The sequence below is a fragment of the Branchiostoma belcheri genome, unplaced genomic scaffold (assembly GCF_001625305.1).
Source record: "Branchiostoma belcheri isolate BF01 breed outbred unplaced genomic scaffold, Haploidv18h27 scaffold232, whole genome shotgun sequence".
NCBI classification, from domain to species: Eukaryota; Metazoa; Chordata; class Leptocardii; order Amphioxiformes; family Branchiostomatidae; genus Branchiostoma; species Branchiostoma belcheri.
In genome coordinates this window covers 238,844-251,774 of record NW_017803835.1, presented here as the reverse complement: position 1 = coordinate 251,774, position 12,931 = coordinate 238,844, and the positions used below count along the sequence as shown (strand labels likewise).

The 12,931-nt window shown below is 40.1% G+C and overlaps 1 protein-coding gene across 1 annotated transcript in view; it reads left to right on the top strand.

Annotated features, from left to right (window-relative positions):
* Window positions 1-7,653, top strand: part of LOC109470787 (2-oxoisovalerate dehydrogenase subunit beta, mitochondrial-like) — a 25,594-nt gene extending 17,941 nt beyond the window's left edge. Inside the window, exon 11 of the mRNA XM_019769864.1 lies at window positions 6,580-7,653. The gene's annotated coding sequence lies outside the window, so the exon portion shown is untranslated. The remainder of the gene's footprint in view (window positions 1-6,579) is intronic.
* The last annotated feature ends 5,278 nt before the right edge of the window (window positions 7,654-12,931 follow it).

The following is a 12,931-nucleotide window of genomic DNA, read 5'->3' as shown; positions in this document are numbered from 1 at the left end:
TGTGTGTGTGAGGTGTGTGTGTGTGATTGTGTGGGTGTGTGTGTGATTGTGTTGGTGTGTGTGTGTGTGTGTGTGTGCGTGTGTGTGTATGTGAGTGTGTGTGCGTAAGCATGTGTGTGTGTGCGTGTTTGTGTGTGTGTGTGTGCGTGTGAATGTGAGAGTGTGTGAGCGTAAGCATGTGTACATGTATGTGAAGACTTTTGATTTAACACATTGTGTTTGAATCAGCAGACAGACATGGTCACCTGAGCCAACAGTGGCAAAAGGCCATAAAACAAGACACTGTCTTTAATGTGTGTGAGTCTGTCTTTCTGATTTCATACTGTGCTAACAGGGTTATATGGCAGGGGAAAGATATCAGACACACTGACATAAAAACCTGGTTCACTACAGATCTGCGACATCAAGCAGGAATTTTGGAAGCTTTGTCCAACTTATTTCTGAACACAATGTTTAGATTAGAAGAAGTATGCTTTGTGTTGGTCTGTGATAATAATTCCTAAACTGGGACATGATATGGGCAAAAGTTTGTGAGTAAAGAGACTCTTTCTGCACACTCAGCCAAGTCTTTTATTCAGCCGATGTTTCGGTGACCGTCTGTCACCTTCCTCAGGGCACATTGCACTGCAGCACAGGTGTCGCTGCCTTAGATACATTTCCAAATGTACAATATTTACATATCTACACATATCTTTAATCACTGACAACAGTTTTGTATATAGCCAACTCCTGTACTGATTCACACTGATCTTTCACAAAAGTACAAATATGTGCTTCAACCACTAAAATCGCAAACCACATAAAATCACTTACCACTTGTAAAACGTAACATGTTTCATTGAAATAATACATTTAAAAATAATTTTCTGAACTCCAGTAGAAATTTAGAAACCAGCATGCTCGCACAGGGGGCGTACATACATGTAAGACTGTGACAAGATCATTCTGACTTTTAGACCTTGAACTTTTTGAATGAATGAATGATTAAACCGGTTTGCTGCTCAGGTTCACCATTTATGTCAGAGTGCCAAGGGACTGCGTTTCATGTGGTTTTTGTGGTTTTGGCACCGGAGAAAAAGTACACTCGAAACTTGCCATAAAATGTGACTTGTGTAGACTTGGCAGAAAGCGACCCTCCCTTCCACGACCTTGTGGTTAACTATTTGACCTTGGCAGGGTTTGAAACCAGTGCACCTAGCCCAAATATTTTAGGTACAAGGAAAAAAACCAGCCCAGAAAGGAACAAGAAACAGCCATGCCTTCAAATATCAGAGTTATCAATCAAGAATTGAGGTTTTCAAAAACTTGTATTTTCCTAGAACTATCGTAGACTGGAACTCGTTGCCACCAAGCATAGTTGGGGCATCATCACTAGAAAGCTTTAAACAACAGTTACTCCTCCAATTAAATGTGCAAAGATTGAGTGTAACAAGTCGTTCGGTGTGATATAGCTAGCTGCCGCCGCGCCGCGTGCCTGTGAAGCTGGTGTGTTACGCCAGAGGTCGATACAGGTGCAGAATGTAAGACAGAATGTCAGCAGAACCTAGTGACAAAACGTACTGCCTGTCTTTAGGGCTAGTAGGGATCTGCAATGCTATAAATAATACTCGAAACTTTAAGGTAACATCTGCAAAGCAAATGCATAATGTTAACCTTCGCATGTGGTCTGCTCTGTTAATTCTTACTCAAACATAATTATAATGGTCTAAATCCCTCCTGCTACAAAATTGCAACATTATGTAACCCAACACCAGTTACCGTGGTGGCAGACCTCTGGTTCAGGTCATTGACCTTATTGGTTTTCAGAAGAAGAGGAGGAAACAGAACAGAAACAATGTTCAGAAACAATGTTTTCCTTCAATAAACATATTTGATAATAAGTGATATTTATGGGTGGTACCCAATAAATAAAGGGACCTACTATGTAGGTTGTTTTGGGGGTATTTCAAGCGCTTGAAGTATGAAATAATGACAAAAATGTGCTAAGAAACGGCAGTACATGTTAATATCAGACAGATTTTCTCATCCAGGATATTTTTTTCTCTGCCACCCTGAGACTGCATTGGATGCTTTAGATTTAAACACCTTGGCCATGATGCAAAAATGGACAGACAAAATGGTAGATTGCCAAATCGCAGACACTATCTGAGTTATGGCAAAGCTAAATCAGACAGGCAGCCGAAACAGTCCTGCCAGTATTCAGCAGGCATCAAGTTACTTTGGGTTTGAGTTGAGTTTTTTTTAGGTCCACAATTAGGCACATAATTATATAGAGGCTATTCTTCCTGTGGTCTATACATTACATTTATATACATGCAAAATGTGTTAAATGTGTTACATGTAGTACAGGAACGTACAAAACATTACAAAGTTAACAGTACAAAAATGTATGTAGCACACTTAACACAATTCCTTAAATAAACTATTGTATCAATTATAAGTAAGTTGCGTAATTTTGTTTCTTACTTTTGTTGTAATTTGGACTGAGTTGATATTGATGTAAATGGCTTTTGTTTGCGGTTTTCCCCCCCAGGGCACATTGAAATTTTTTTAAGCACCGTCAGGCGATTTGTATCCCCTGGTGAAATAAATAAAACAAACAAACAGACAAACAAAAAAACAAAAAGCTAGGTAGAATTGTTTATTATGAAAATGTGATCTCTCATGTTTTTTTACGTTTTTTCTCGTCATAAATTCGAGAAATGTGTTGTCACGACAATAGACTACATTATGTCAACATTGCGCAAGGCTAAAACTCGTCTTTATAAAGTACGAAAGTGGCCTTATTTACAACTTGACCCTTCCGATCGTCAGTTATACAAGACAGATGTGCAAGTTTGCCATTAATCATTTCAACAGACTACTGCTACGGTAGGGAGGGGCCAAATGTCAGGCCGAGGAAAAGATGTTGTGTTTCCTGTTTCAGTCCTGAAAAAATTAGGGTCGGTAGGTAGGGATTATCTTTTTTTTTCTTTTTTTTTTAATTCTTTGTCTGCTTAGCACTCAGCACATATGAGAAAGAGTGTGGGAAGGTCAAACACACAGCACTACCAGCGGACTAGCCCCCTGCTGTAGTGCTTGCACAACTGTGTGTCACCCAAGGGCTACGGAAATGGACATGGGCACCATCCTACGCTCTGCATAAGAGCATGGGAGACCTTCTTGTTTTTAATTAGACTTTGGTAGTGACCCAACTTATCCAGTACACTTGAACAAAGTAAAGCTTGCACGAGGACACTTATATTTTCAATGTCAATGTTGGAAAACTGATTGTAAAAAGCTTTATCACTCAGCTGTCAGATCATGGAGCTAGAAAAGGTTGATGAGCTCGAAAAATTACAAATGTATGTCACTTGCAGGGTTCCACAAAAAAAAAAAAGGCTAGGGCTGTAACCTCCATAGCAGGCTTATAGAACTGGGGGTTTGGTGGTCTTCGGCTGTTTTCTGATTAGCTCAGTTCTAACAACAACCAGGCCGGCTATGTTGTCTATATGCAATCAGAAAATAGCACATAAAAGCTCCCAAAGACCCTGAAGACCCACAAAACCCCCAGTTTTTGGCATGCTATGTAGGCTAAGGGTCGACAGGTTTTTCTAGGGTCGGTCGGGAAGCAAGAAACACAACATTTTTTTTCCCAGGCCTCAGCTTGGCTCTCCGCTGGTAGCCAGAAATTTTGTCTGTTCTCTATCCAGCAAAAGAATACAAGATTAGTGTCGCCACTTTGAGTTAAAGACAATATGGAAGACCTGATCTGGCCAATATAGCACCTTTTCTTGGCCAAAAAGCGTAAATTAGCTAGACAAGTTGCTTTGGGGGAGTCGATTTTCAAATCATCACTTTGAACTTGAAACTGGCTCCACTTGTTGAGAAAGTTGGACTCATTCCAAGTCTGGTTTTTGGTGGGAGAAACAGATTCTTAAAGGACTGTTCCAGAAACATGGTTTTGGTTACTGATTACGAAAGCGAAATTAAACGTTGGAAAAAGCAAGGCTTTCACCAAGAGGAGACAATGTGAACTAGAGTTCCACGATATCATACCTTCGTCAACTATCATGAAAGTTCATCTGTGTTGGTAGTTACATGTTTAAAGTTAAAACTTTTGGTCCAACACAAAAAAGTTCTCTCCCCTATAGCTTTCGACCAATCATTCAGACTTCCTCAGTAGACTGACCCAGTGAAGCTTGTCACGTGGCTTCTTTGAAGTGTGATGCGATGGGGGCCGACATTGTCTACCAGATAACTTTGACCCAGTGTTGACGTCACACTTCAAAGAAGCCATGTGACAAGCTTCACTGGGTCAGTCTACTGAGGAAGACCAGAGTGACTGGTCGAAAGCTCTAGGTGTGAGAATTTTTTGTGTTGGACCAAAAATTTTAACTTTAAACCTTCATCAAATGATGTTAAACTTTGTAAGGCCCCTTAAGCCGCATAGTTGATATCTGATTCAGTTTATAATTTTCTCTACCCAAACATCACAAGTTGTCTAAACTTTGAAAGTTTTGACTGTATAACTAGAAGAACTGTATCATGATCAGCCACTGTTGCCACAGACTGCTGTAGTAGTTTTAGAAGGTCACTTGTGTTAAGTTGTTTGGCATCGTTTTCAATGTTTGCCCCATCTTTTAATGTTAGAGGTGTGGCTCACATAGTGCGAATGACGAAGTCGGATACGTACACAGACCCGAGTATTTGTTGTACGTACGATCAGCTCTAAACGGTCGCGACCTGGAAATTCTTCCCACCGCAGGCGGAACATCTGCCGTTAGAGGTCGTTCACAGTCTCCCAAGGTCAAATTCAAGGGAGCGTGCCGGAAATTGGACACGTCTGTTTTCAGGGTTCCCAACTTGACCTGCCCTACTTGTGAATGTACAAATGCACTCTGTCCTTTCTTCTGCTAACTTAGGACACACCAATTTCATCCCTTGGTTCTCAGAGTCCCACATTATTTCTGACAAATAGATGTGAGTAGCCATTGTGTTCCAAGTTCTTGAAGTTTTGATTGATCTGAGGCCACACCAATTTAATTTCTTGGTTGACGGATTTTTTTAGAAAAAAATGGAATGGACGTGCGAAAAAAAAAAAAATGAAAACAGGCCTAGGCATCCTATTATGGCCCAAAATGGTACGATAGGAGCCATGAAGTCAACACACCAGGCAGGTTCAAATTTTAACAATGAATTTTTAGCTTTTAATGATACCATTACAATGAAAGATGGAATAACTGTAACAACTAGGAAGAAAAGGACTGTTTTCAACTGTTCAGGGCAAAATATGAGCATTTTGCAGTTCATTCTGAATTTTTTTCTTTTTTATAACTTCCCTTCAGCGTAACACACCAGCTTCTGTATCTGTATAGCCGGTAGAACCGCCCTTCGGCGTAACACAACAGCTTCTGTATCTGTATAGCCGATATAACCGCCCTTCGGCGTAACACACCAGCTTCTGTATCTGTATAGCCGGCATAACCGCCCTTCGGCGTAACACACCAGCTTCTGTATCTGTATAGCCGGTATAACCACCCTTTGGTGTAACACACCAGCTTCTGTATCTGTATAGCAGGTATAACTACCCTTCGGTGTAACACACCAGCTTCTGTATCTGTATAGCCGGTATAACCACCCTTCAGTGTAACACACCAGCTTCTGTATCTGTATAGCCGGTATAACCGCCCTTCGGTGTAACACACCAGCTTCTGTATCTGTATAGCCGGTATAGTAGTACACCAGCTTAGCAAGTTGGCCACCGTTCAATGCTACAATGTTGACACCAGGGCCTAAGCCTGGACTTGCCAGATTCTGCACATGTGTGCAACTTTGCCCATGAACTTGACTGGTTTAGTCTGAACTCGTTCAACCCTGACTCTCCTCTATACAGTACTACTGTTTTGCAGACCTTGTATCTTCTCCAAGTTCACATGTAGGTTTTTGAACTTGACTTTGAAATGTTATCAAATTTTAAGAGTCAGAACTGGTGGGGTCGTGTGGTGCAGTCGGTAGCGCGTTCAGCTCACACCTAAGAGGTCCCGGGTTCAAATCCTGCCCATGTCACCGATCTTGTGCCCTTGGGAAAGGCACTTTATACGACTTTCTTTACCTCACTCAGGTTTAAATGAGTACTTAGCTTTGGTTAGGGATGTCCCTCGGATAGGATGTTAAATAAAGGTCCCGTGTTTGGGGAGAGACACACCTTCAGCATGTTAAAGATCCCACCGCACTTATTGAAAAGAGTAGGGGACCTTCCCGGTGTGAGTGGTTCAAACCTTACAGTCCGGTCTTACACAGCTTGTACTTATTGTACACAACTGGTGTGATACAGTCCGTAAGGCAGTGTACCAGTAATGCAAACAAAACAAACAAAAAACAAAAAAAACTTACACTGTTCCAGTGTGATACAGTCCGTGAGGCATATAAGGCAGTATACCTGTAATACAAAGAAACAAAACAAAACAAAACAAAACAAATAAAAACTTACACTCCTCCAGTGTGATACAGTCTGTAATGCAGTATACCAGTAATGCAAAGAAACAAGCAAAGTTGAACAAACTTAAACTCCTCTTTCTTTCGTCCCCTCCTCCACAGGTGTCATCCATGTCTTGAAGAATCTTAAGAAGCTGCCTTGACAATATGAATAAGGGGACAGCTTCCAGTTACCATGATGACGATTTGAAGGCTGGGACAGCCTCCAGTGCACAACAGATGCAGTAGGATCACCATCTTTATTGTGAAGGGCCACTCCAATTTAATGTCTTGGTTCTCAGGCATTTGAAGTAAAGGTTTAGCATCAAGATGAAAATCTGGGGGCTGAGGGTAAAATTTGAATTCAAGTATATCTTCTGCTTAAAACTGAGTGTATCAGTTAGGTACAGGCTCAGTTTTCATGTAAAATTTTCAGGTCAGCATGGTTTTTGTGAATCTGAGAACCAGAAAATTGAATTGGTATGGCCTTCTCATGTAAAAGTCAGTTTTTGTTCAGTTCTTACTTCTCGTTTTTTTGTTCAAAGTTCATTTTGGGTAATATTACTTCTTACCTTTGTACATTTGCCAGTCTTGCAGTACAGGTATATATTATCTGCATATTAAGATTAAAAACATGAATACTAGTCTTTTAAGATGTTCACACTGTCCAACAAAAGGCTCCTTCAATAAGACAAAAAGAGCCAAAGAGGAAGACTACATTTTGTTGCTGTCTCTAATATAAATTATAAGCTGCTGACAAAGTTTTTTTTGTCTTTTAGTGTCTTTGTTAACCCATGGCCAAGGTTGGTTTATTATTAAGTCATGGTATGCACAAATGCTCATAGATTTTTGGTATAAGGTTTGACGGGGCTCAGTAATATTATACGGTGAAAAGAAGGTGTAGAATAATATTAACCAGGCCAAATAGTGTCTTAAAATTAATATGCAGAGTTTGATGCAGCAGTGTGAAACATATAACTATGTACATGTAATACTAATAATATGAAATATTCTTGAAAGTGGTTGAAACATACATTTGTACATGTAAACTTGCTACCGGTAAGTTCGTAGAGTCTAAACCACACAGTATTTGAAGTTGTAAAATCATGTAAAAACTCAAGAGAGATACGCGACTCGATAAAAACATACCAACTGGTATGGGAAGGAAAATTTTAAGGAAACAGTGTTAGTTACCACATGGAAAAAAAAAAGAATAAAAATTTTGTCTTCTGGTGACATCTCATACTTGGCTTTTGTTATTTATTTGGGAAATTCTTTACATCATTTCTTTGACACAACTATCGAACAGAATTCACTAAAACATCACAATATAAAAGGGAGAATTATCTTGCATTTGCTGGCAAATATTGGCTAACTTCAAACTTTTCATCTTTATTTGGTTAATTATTCGCATCATTTCTTTCACACATCTATCAAACAAACAAAAATCTAAAGCAACATTAAAAAGGAGAGTTATGTTGCATTTGCTTGCAAATGTTGGCTAACTTCAAAGTTTAATTTTAATCTTTATTTAGGAAATTATTCGCATCATTTCTTTCACATCTATCAAACTGAAGCAGCATTTTGTACAATAGAAACGGAGAATTTGCATTTGCTTGCAAATGTTGGCTAACTTGGCTTTCTACTTGACCTCGGGTAACCCCTAGTTCCTGATCCTTGCTGGCTTCTTTAAGATTCCTCCGGCGAAGTTCTTATTACACGTCTTTGCAGGTGGCTTTTCTTCCTCTCGAAGGAATTCGCTCCAGTGAAAAGCCAAAACTTCCTAATCCAAAACTTGTGGCTCGATCGGTTAGCTGCCCTGCCTCTTGGCAACGGACTGAAAACCTGGGGGTCGTGGGTTCAAATCCGTTACTTCCACACTGGAAGGGAATACAGATTGGGGATTTGGTAGTTTGGATAGGATGTTAGGCATTCAAAGCCCGACTTAAGGACGAGTTCTTAGTAGGCTATTTGAGTGTGTGATGCTACACTGTGTTTTGGACCCCCTATGTTGTGATTTGGACCCCCTATAATGTGATTTGGACCCCCTATGCTGTGATTTGAACCCCCTATGCTGTAATTTGGACCCCCTATGCTGTAATTTGGACCCCTATGCTGTGATTTGGACCCCCTATAATGTGATTTGGACCCCCTATGCTGTGATTTAGCCCCCTACGCTGTCTTTCAACCTGTTTTTTTTGGGAGGGGGGAAACCTGGTGACCCTTCATAAATCTTTGAAAAAACTAAAAATTGACTTTAGAATAAAGATATAATAGAGGAAAAACACTGTCCCGCAAAAAAGCTCAAAATGAATTTTATTACACAGAAATCGCACAGGGTACAACGCTTGGCAAATTTCGCACAAATTGAAGAGTCTACTATAATGTGACAATGAGTTCATCTGTAACCATTTTACTGGTGCTAAAAAATACAGAAAAACTTGGACAGAACAAGCCTAATGTTAGCTCAACTTTCACATATCGACAGACAGTCAGGGACTAAAAATAAGACCCCCTTCTACTGTAACAGTTGTACAGTCGATGTTGCCAAAAAAGAGGACATACAAGATGTAGCTCTGCAAGAACAGGAGGTTTAAATTACTCGTATATTTCCCAAAATAGGTTTTAGCAAAACTTGCAAGTAAAATAAACTCAAGTCTGTTATTTCCCTGTCCCCTGCATGTTTACTGCTTAAGTTAGCAAAAAAAGCACACAAAAGGATACAGAACAGGTGGTTGTCATTACTGTATAATAGCTATATTGAGAATTTAACCCTTGTCCTGACTACAGATTGTCCTGTTGGCATTTTTTACACAATATTTTTTCAATAATTCCATGTCTTAATCAGGTCATAGACCGCTAACTTTTTTTTCCCTGTTCTGGTGTAGTTACTTCTGCATTCGTCGCATTAATTTTTATGCAATTAATTGATGCAAAATTACTTGTACAATGTATATTATAGAGTCAGTACTTAACACAAAAGCTCTTAAATACCATTGAAAACACTTTAAATCCGTATTGATCTGTTCAGTCTTCAAAATTACAGGTTGCTTAATTATTCTTCTGCAATTATTTAGCATTTAGGCAGGTAGGCAGGCAATTATTGCAAATTGCAGATGGGTATTTCTAACACTGTGACAGAACCAGCAAACTGAACTGGTGAAGCTGCGGTCATTCCCCTATTCTCCCCAGAACCATCAGCGGTTTTACCAGACAAAACACGACCGTCTGATGACGCGAACGCTGCTTCATTTGGCAGGAAAAGACGTCCCATCTGTGTAGTTCTGCTGGAGATTTCTTTTCTCGGCGGTTTGCCGTGTGTGAGAGTTGCCATCTTCACTGAGAAGGTGTCCAAGATAAGCACACAGATCAGGGAAAGGTCTTTACTGACGTACAATAGTCTCTATATGGGTGTACCAGGGGTTGTTGGTTTGAGCTTTTGTCTGCTCATCATGAGATCTGCCTGCAAGCTGCTTTTCATGCTGGTCTTTCATGCCTGGAAGAGGTATTAACCCTTGTTCTGCGGAACCCATATATATACAGTATGGGTTGCACATACAGTACCATTTATATACATGTAGTGCCCTGTATTTGTATGATTTGGGGGTGTTTCTCATGCAACACATCACACCGCAGGAAAACGCAACGAATGTAGAAATAACTACCCCACAACAGTGCAAAAAAAAGTTAAGGGTCTGTGACCTGATTAAGACATCAAATCATTTGAAAATACTGTGTAATAAATGCCAGCAGGACAAGGGTAATGACAAATTATGTAACAAAGACACTGTTTACATCATTTAAAGTCACATACAATGCATGGTACAAAATACATACAGCAGTTGCAAAAGTACCGGTATTTATTGAGATTTATAACATTTATGGAGGCACTGGCATCACATTTTTAAGCTATAATGTAAATGTAACCCCAGAACCAGACTGCATTCAACCCCCATACTCATTCTCAAATACTGAATGCTAAGGAGCAAAATCAGAGTGACTACAGTCTTTGATATGACTCCGCCGGGGATCAAACTCAAGACCTACCAAATGCAAGGCAAGCACTCTATGCACTTGGCCATTACACCAAATTCTTACTTTAAAATGTCATGCAGAAAACATAATAATGTAAGAAGCCCCACTCTTTGCTGAATGCTAAGCAGCAAAATAAGACTACATGACTTGTTTAAAGTCTTTGATATGACTCGGCCGGGGATCAAACTCTAGACCTACCAAATGCAAGGCTAACACCCTACTCACTTGGCCATTACACCAAATTCTTACTTCAAAATGTCATGCAGAAAAAATTATAATGCAAGAAGCTTGAATGTTAAGCAGCAAAATAAGACTACATGACTTGTTTAAAGTCTTCGATATGACTCGGCCGGGGATCGAACTCAAGACCTACAAAAATGTACCAAATGCAAGGCTAACACTCTACTCACTTGGCCATTACACCAAATTCTTACTTCAAAATGTCATGCAGAAAAAATGATAATGCAAGAAGCCCCACTCTTTGTACTAAAACCTACAAAAATCTCAACAAATGCTGCTTAGAGCTGACTTTCCCCCCTGCCAAGGGTGCAAAATGTACAACATGTACTTGTGTCTGATCCAACTTCAAATATTTCACCCGGGAAAAAACATTGCAAATATCGCTTTGTGAGCCAGGACTCTGCCTGGATAAGCCTTTAGAGCACCCCCACAGTCAAGTTTGGGCAAAAACAAGGAGATTCTGTGGATGACATCCCTCTGTAGACTCCACATCTGATGCAAGAGCACAAAGAAAAAAACAAGAATGGTTCCTTAGCATGAAAGTTCATCTGTGTTGGTAAATTTGGGTAAGTCCCAATTTACTCAGTGTTGGAAAGAACTTTTAACCCTTTTTGTCATAAGGATGGTTCCTAGATTGTCAAAAGAATACCAGAAATTTAGTAATATTCAGGGACAAAACAATGATTATCATGGCCAAGATGCCTTTAATTCCTGACGTATTCTAGAAGTGCACAAACTGACATTTGAGTGATACTACAACACTACACTTAAGGTAGTCTACCAGCAAAATTCATCCATTTAAAATGCAGGATATAGCATTATACATTATGTACTGTATTTCAGAGGGTCAAGATTTCAAAGTTGTCCTGCAACCTTTACAGTAGCGTGCATGTATAGGGTGAGCGACAACATACGTACAGCCGGGATTCAAACCCCCAACCTCATGGTCCAGAGACAGGGTCACTGACCTGTAGTGCTGAGAACCGGTTCACTGGACCGGTTCCGGACTTATTAAAAAAGAAACATGTCACATACCCCTTTTCTTTCCAAACCACCAAAAACATTCCATAGGTTGCAAAATCTGTGCTGCAAAATGAAGAAAACATTTCCATCGGGCATCGTCAAGTGTCGGCCTCCGTGTTATGTGGCCACAGTTTTGCCCAAACAATATTGCAAGGTTGCTAACATGCAATTTTGTATATATATGCCAATTGGGTTTAGGTCCGGACTGAACCTAAACCTCTGGACTTATTTCTGAACCTGAACCTTAATGTGGGTTTAGGTACACAGCACTATTGGCCTGACTGGACGACGCACACTACTATGATAATCTCCTGCACCTGTGTTTTCTGTTTATTCTGGTCCTGTTGTTGGTGTAAGCAGAGTCACGTTTATATGATTATTGGACATTCCTCGGGTTGCAAAGGTTCAGGGACTTTTAAAGACTTGCAAAGTGAGATGACTGTCTTGGGAATAATTATCAGGTAGCCTGCATGCCCTTTTCCGTAGAGCGTAATCGGCTGTTTTAATTCTACGTAGAGGGTAATTGGCACATTTTGCGTAGAGCGTAATTAGCGTTTTAATTCTGCGTAATGCGTTGTAGCCACTTTATAGAAAGTGTTATCCCTACTGTAGCGTAATACGTAGCCAGCTCTCAAAATTTAGCGTAGAGCATTGTTGGGACCCCCCCATGCAGGCCCCCTATCAGAGTAGAGACTCCACTCCAGTCAGGCTACCGGTAGATATTCTGATCAGGGTTAGCCTGGTTGCCATCCTCCATAGTTTACCACTACCTCCCTAAGTGTTGCTGGCTATTTAAACCACTAAGTCTTAGCCAGTGTCAAGGGAGCCATTGTTAAACTACGGAGGATGGCAACCTGGCTAGATCAGGGTTTCTAACAACAGAAACTCCAATGCTGGTAAAATCTGCGATTCATGGTCAGCATGACAAGTTTTAGGGCCCACAGTCCATGTTGATATTATAATTATTATACTACATTTGTCTATCTCCTACCATTGTATTCTGAGTTTGAGAATTAAGAATGGAAACAGCCAGGCCAGCAAGATGAAGCAATCTGTTGTAAGGCCTAGGAAAATAATGTTGTGTTTCCTGTTTCAGTCCTGAAAAAATTAGGGTCGGTAGGTAGGGATTATCTTTTTTTTTTCTGTCCTTTTTAGAACTTCTAGTGATATCTACACT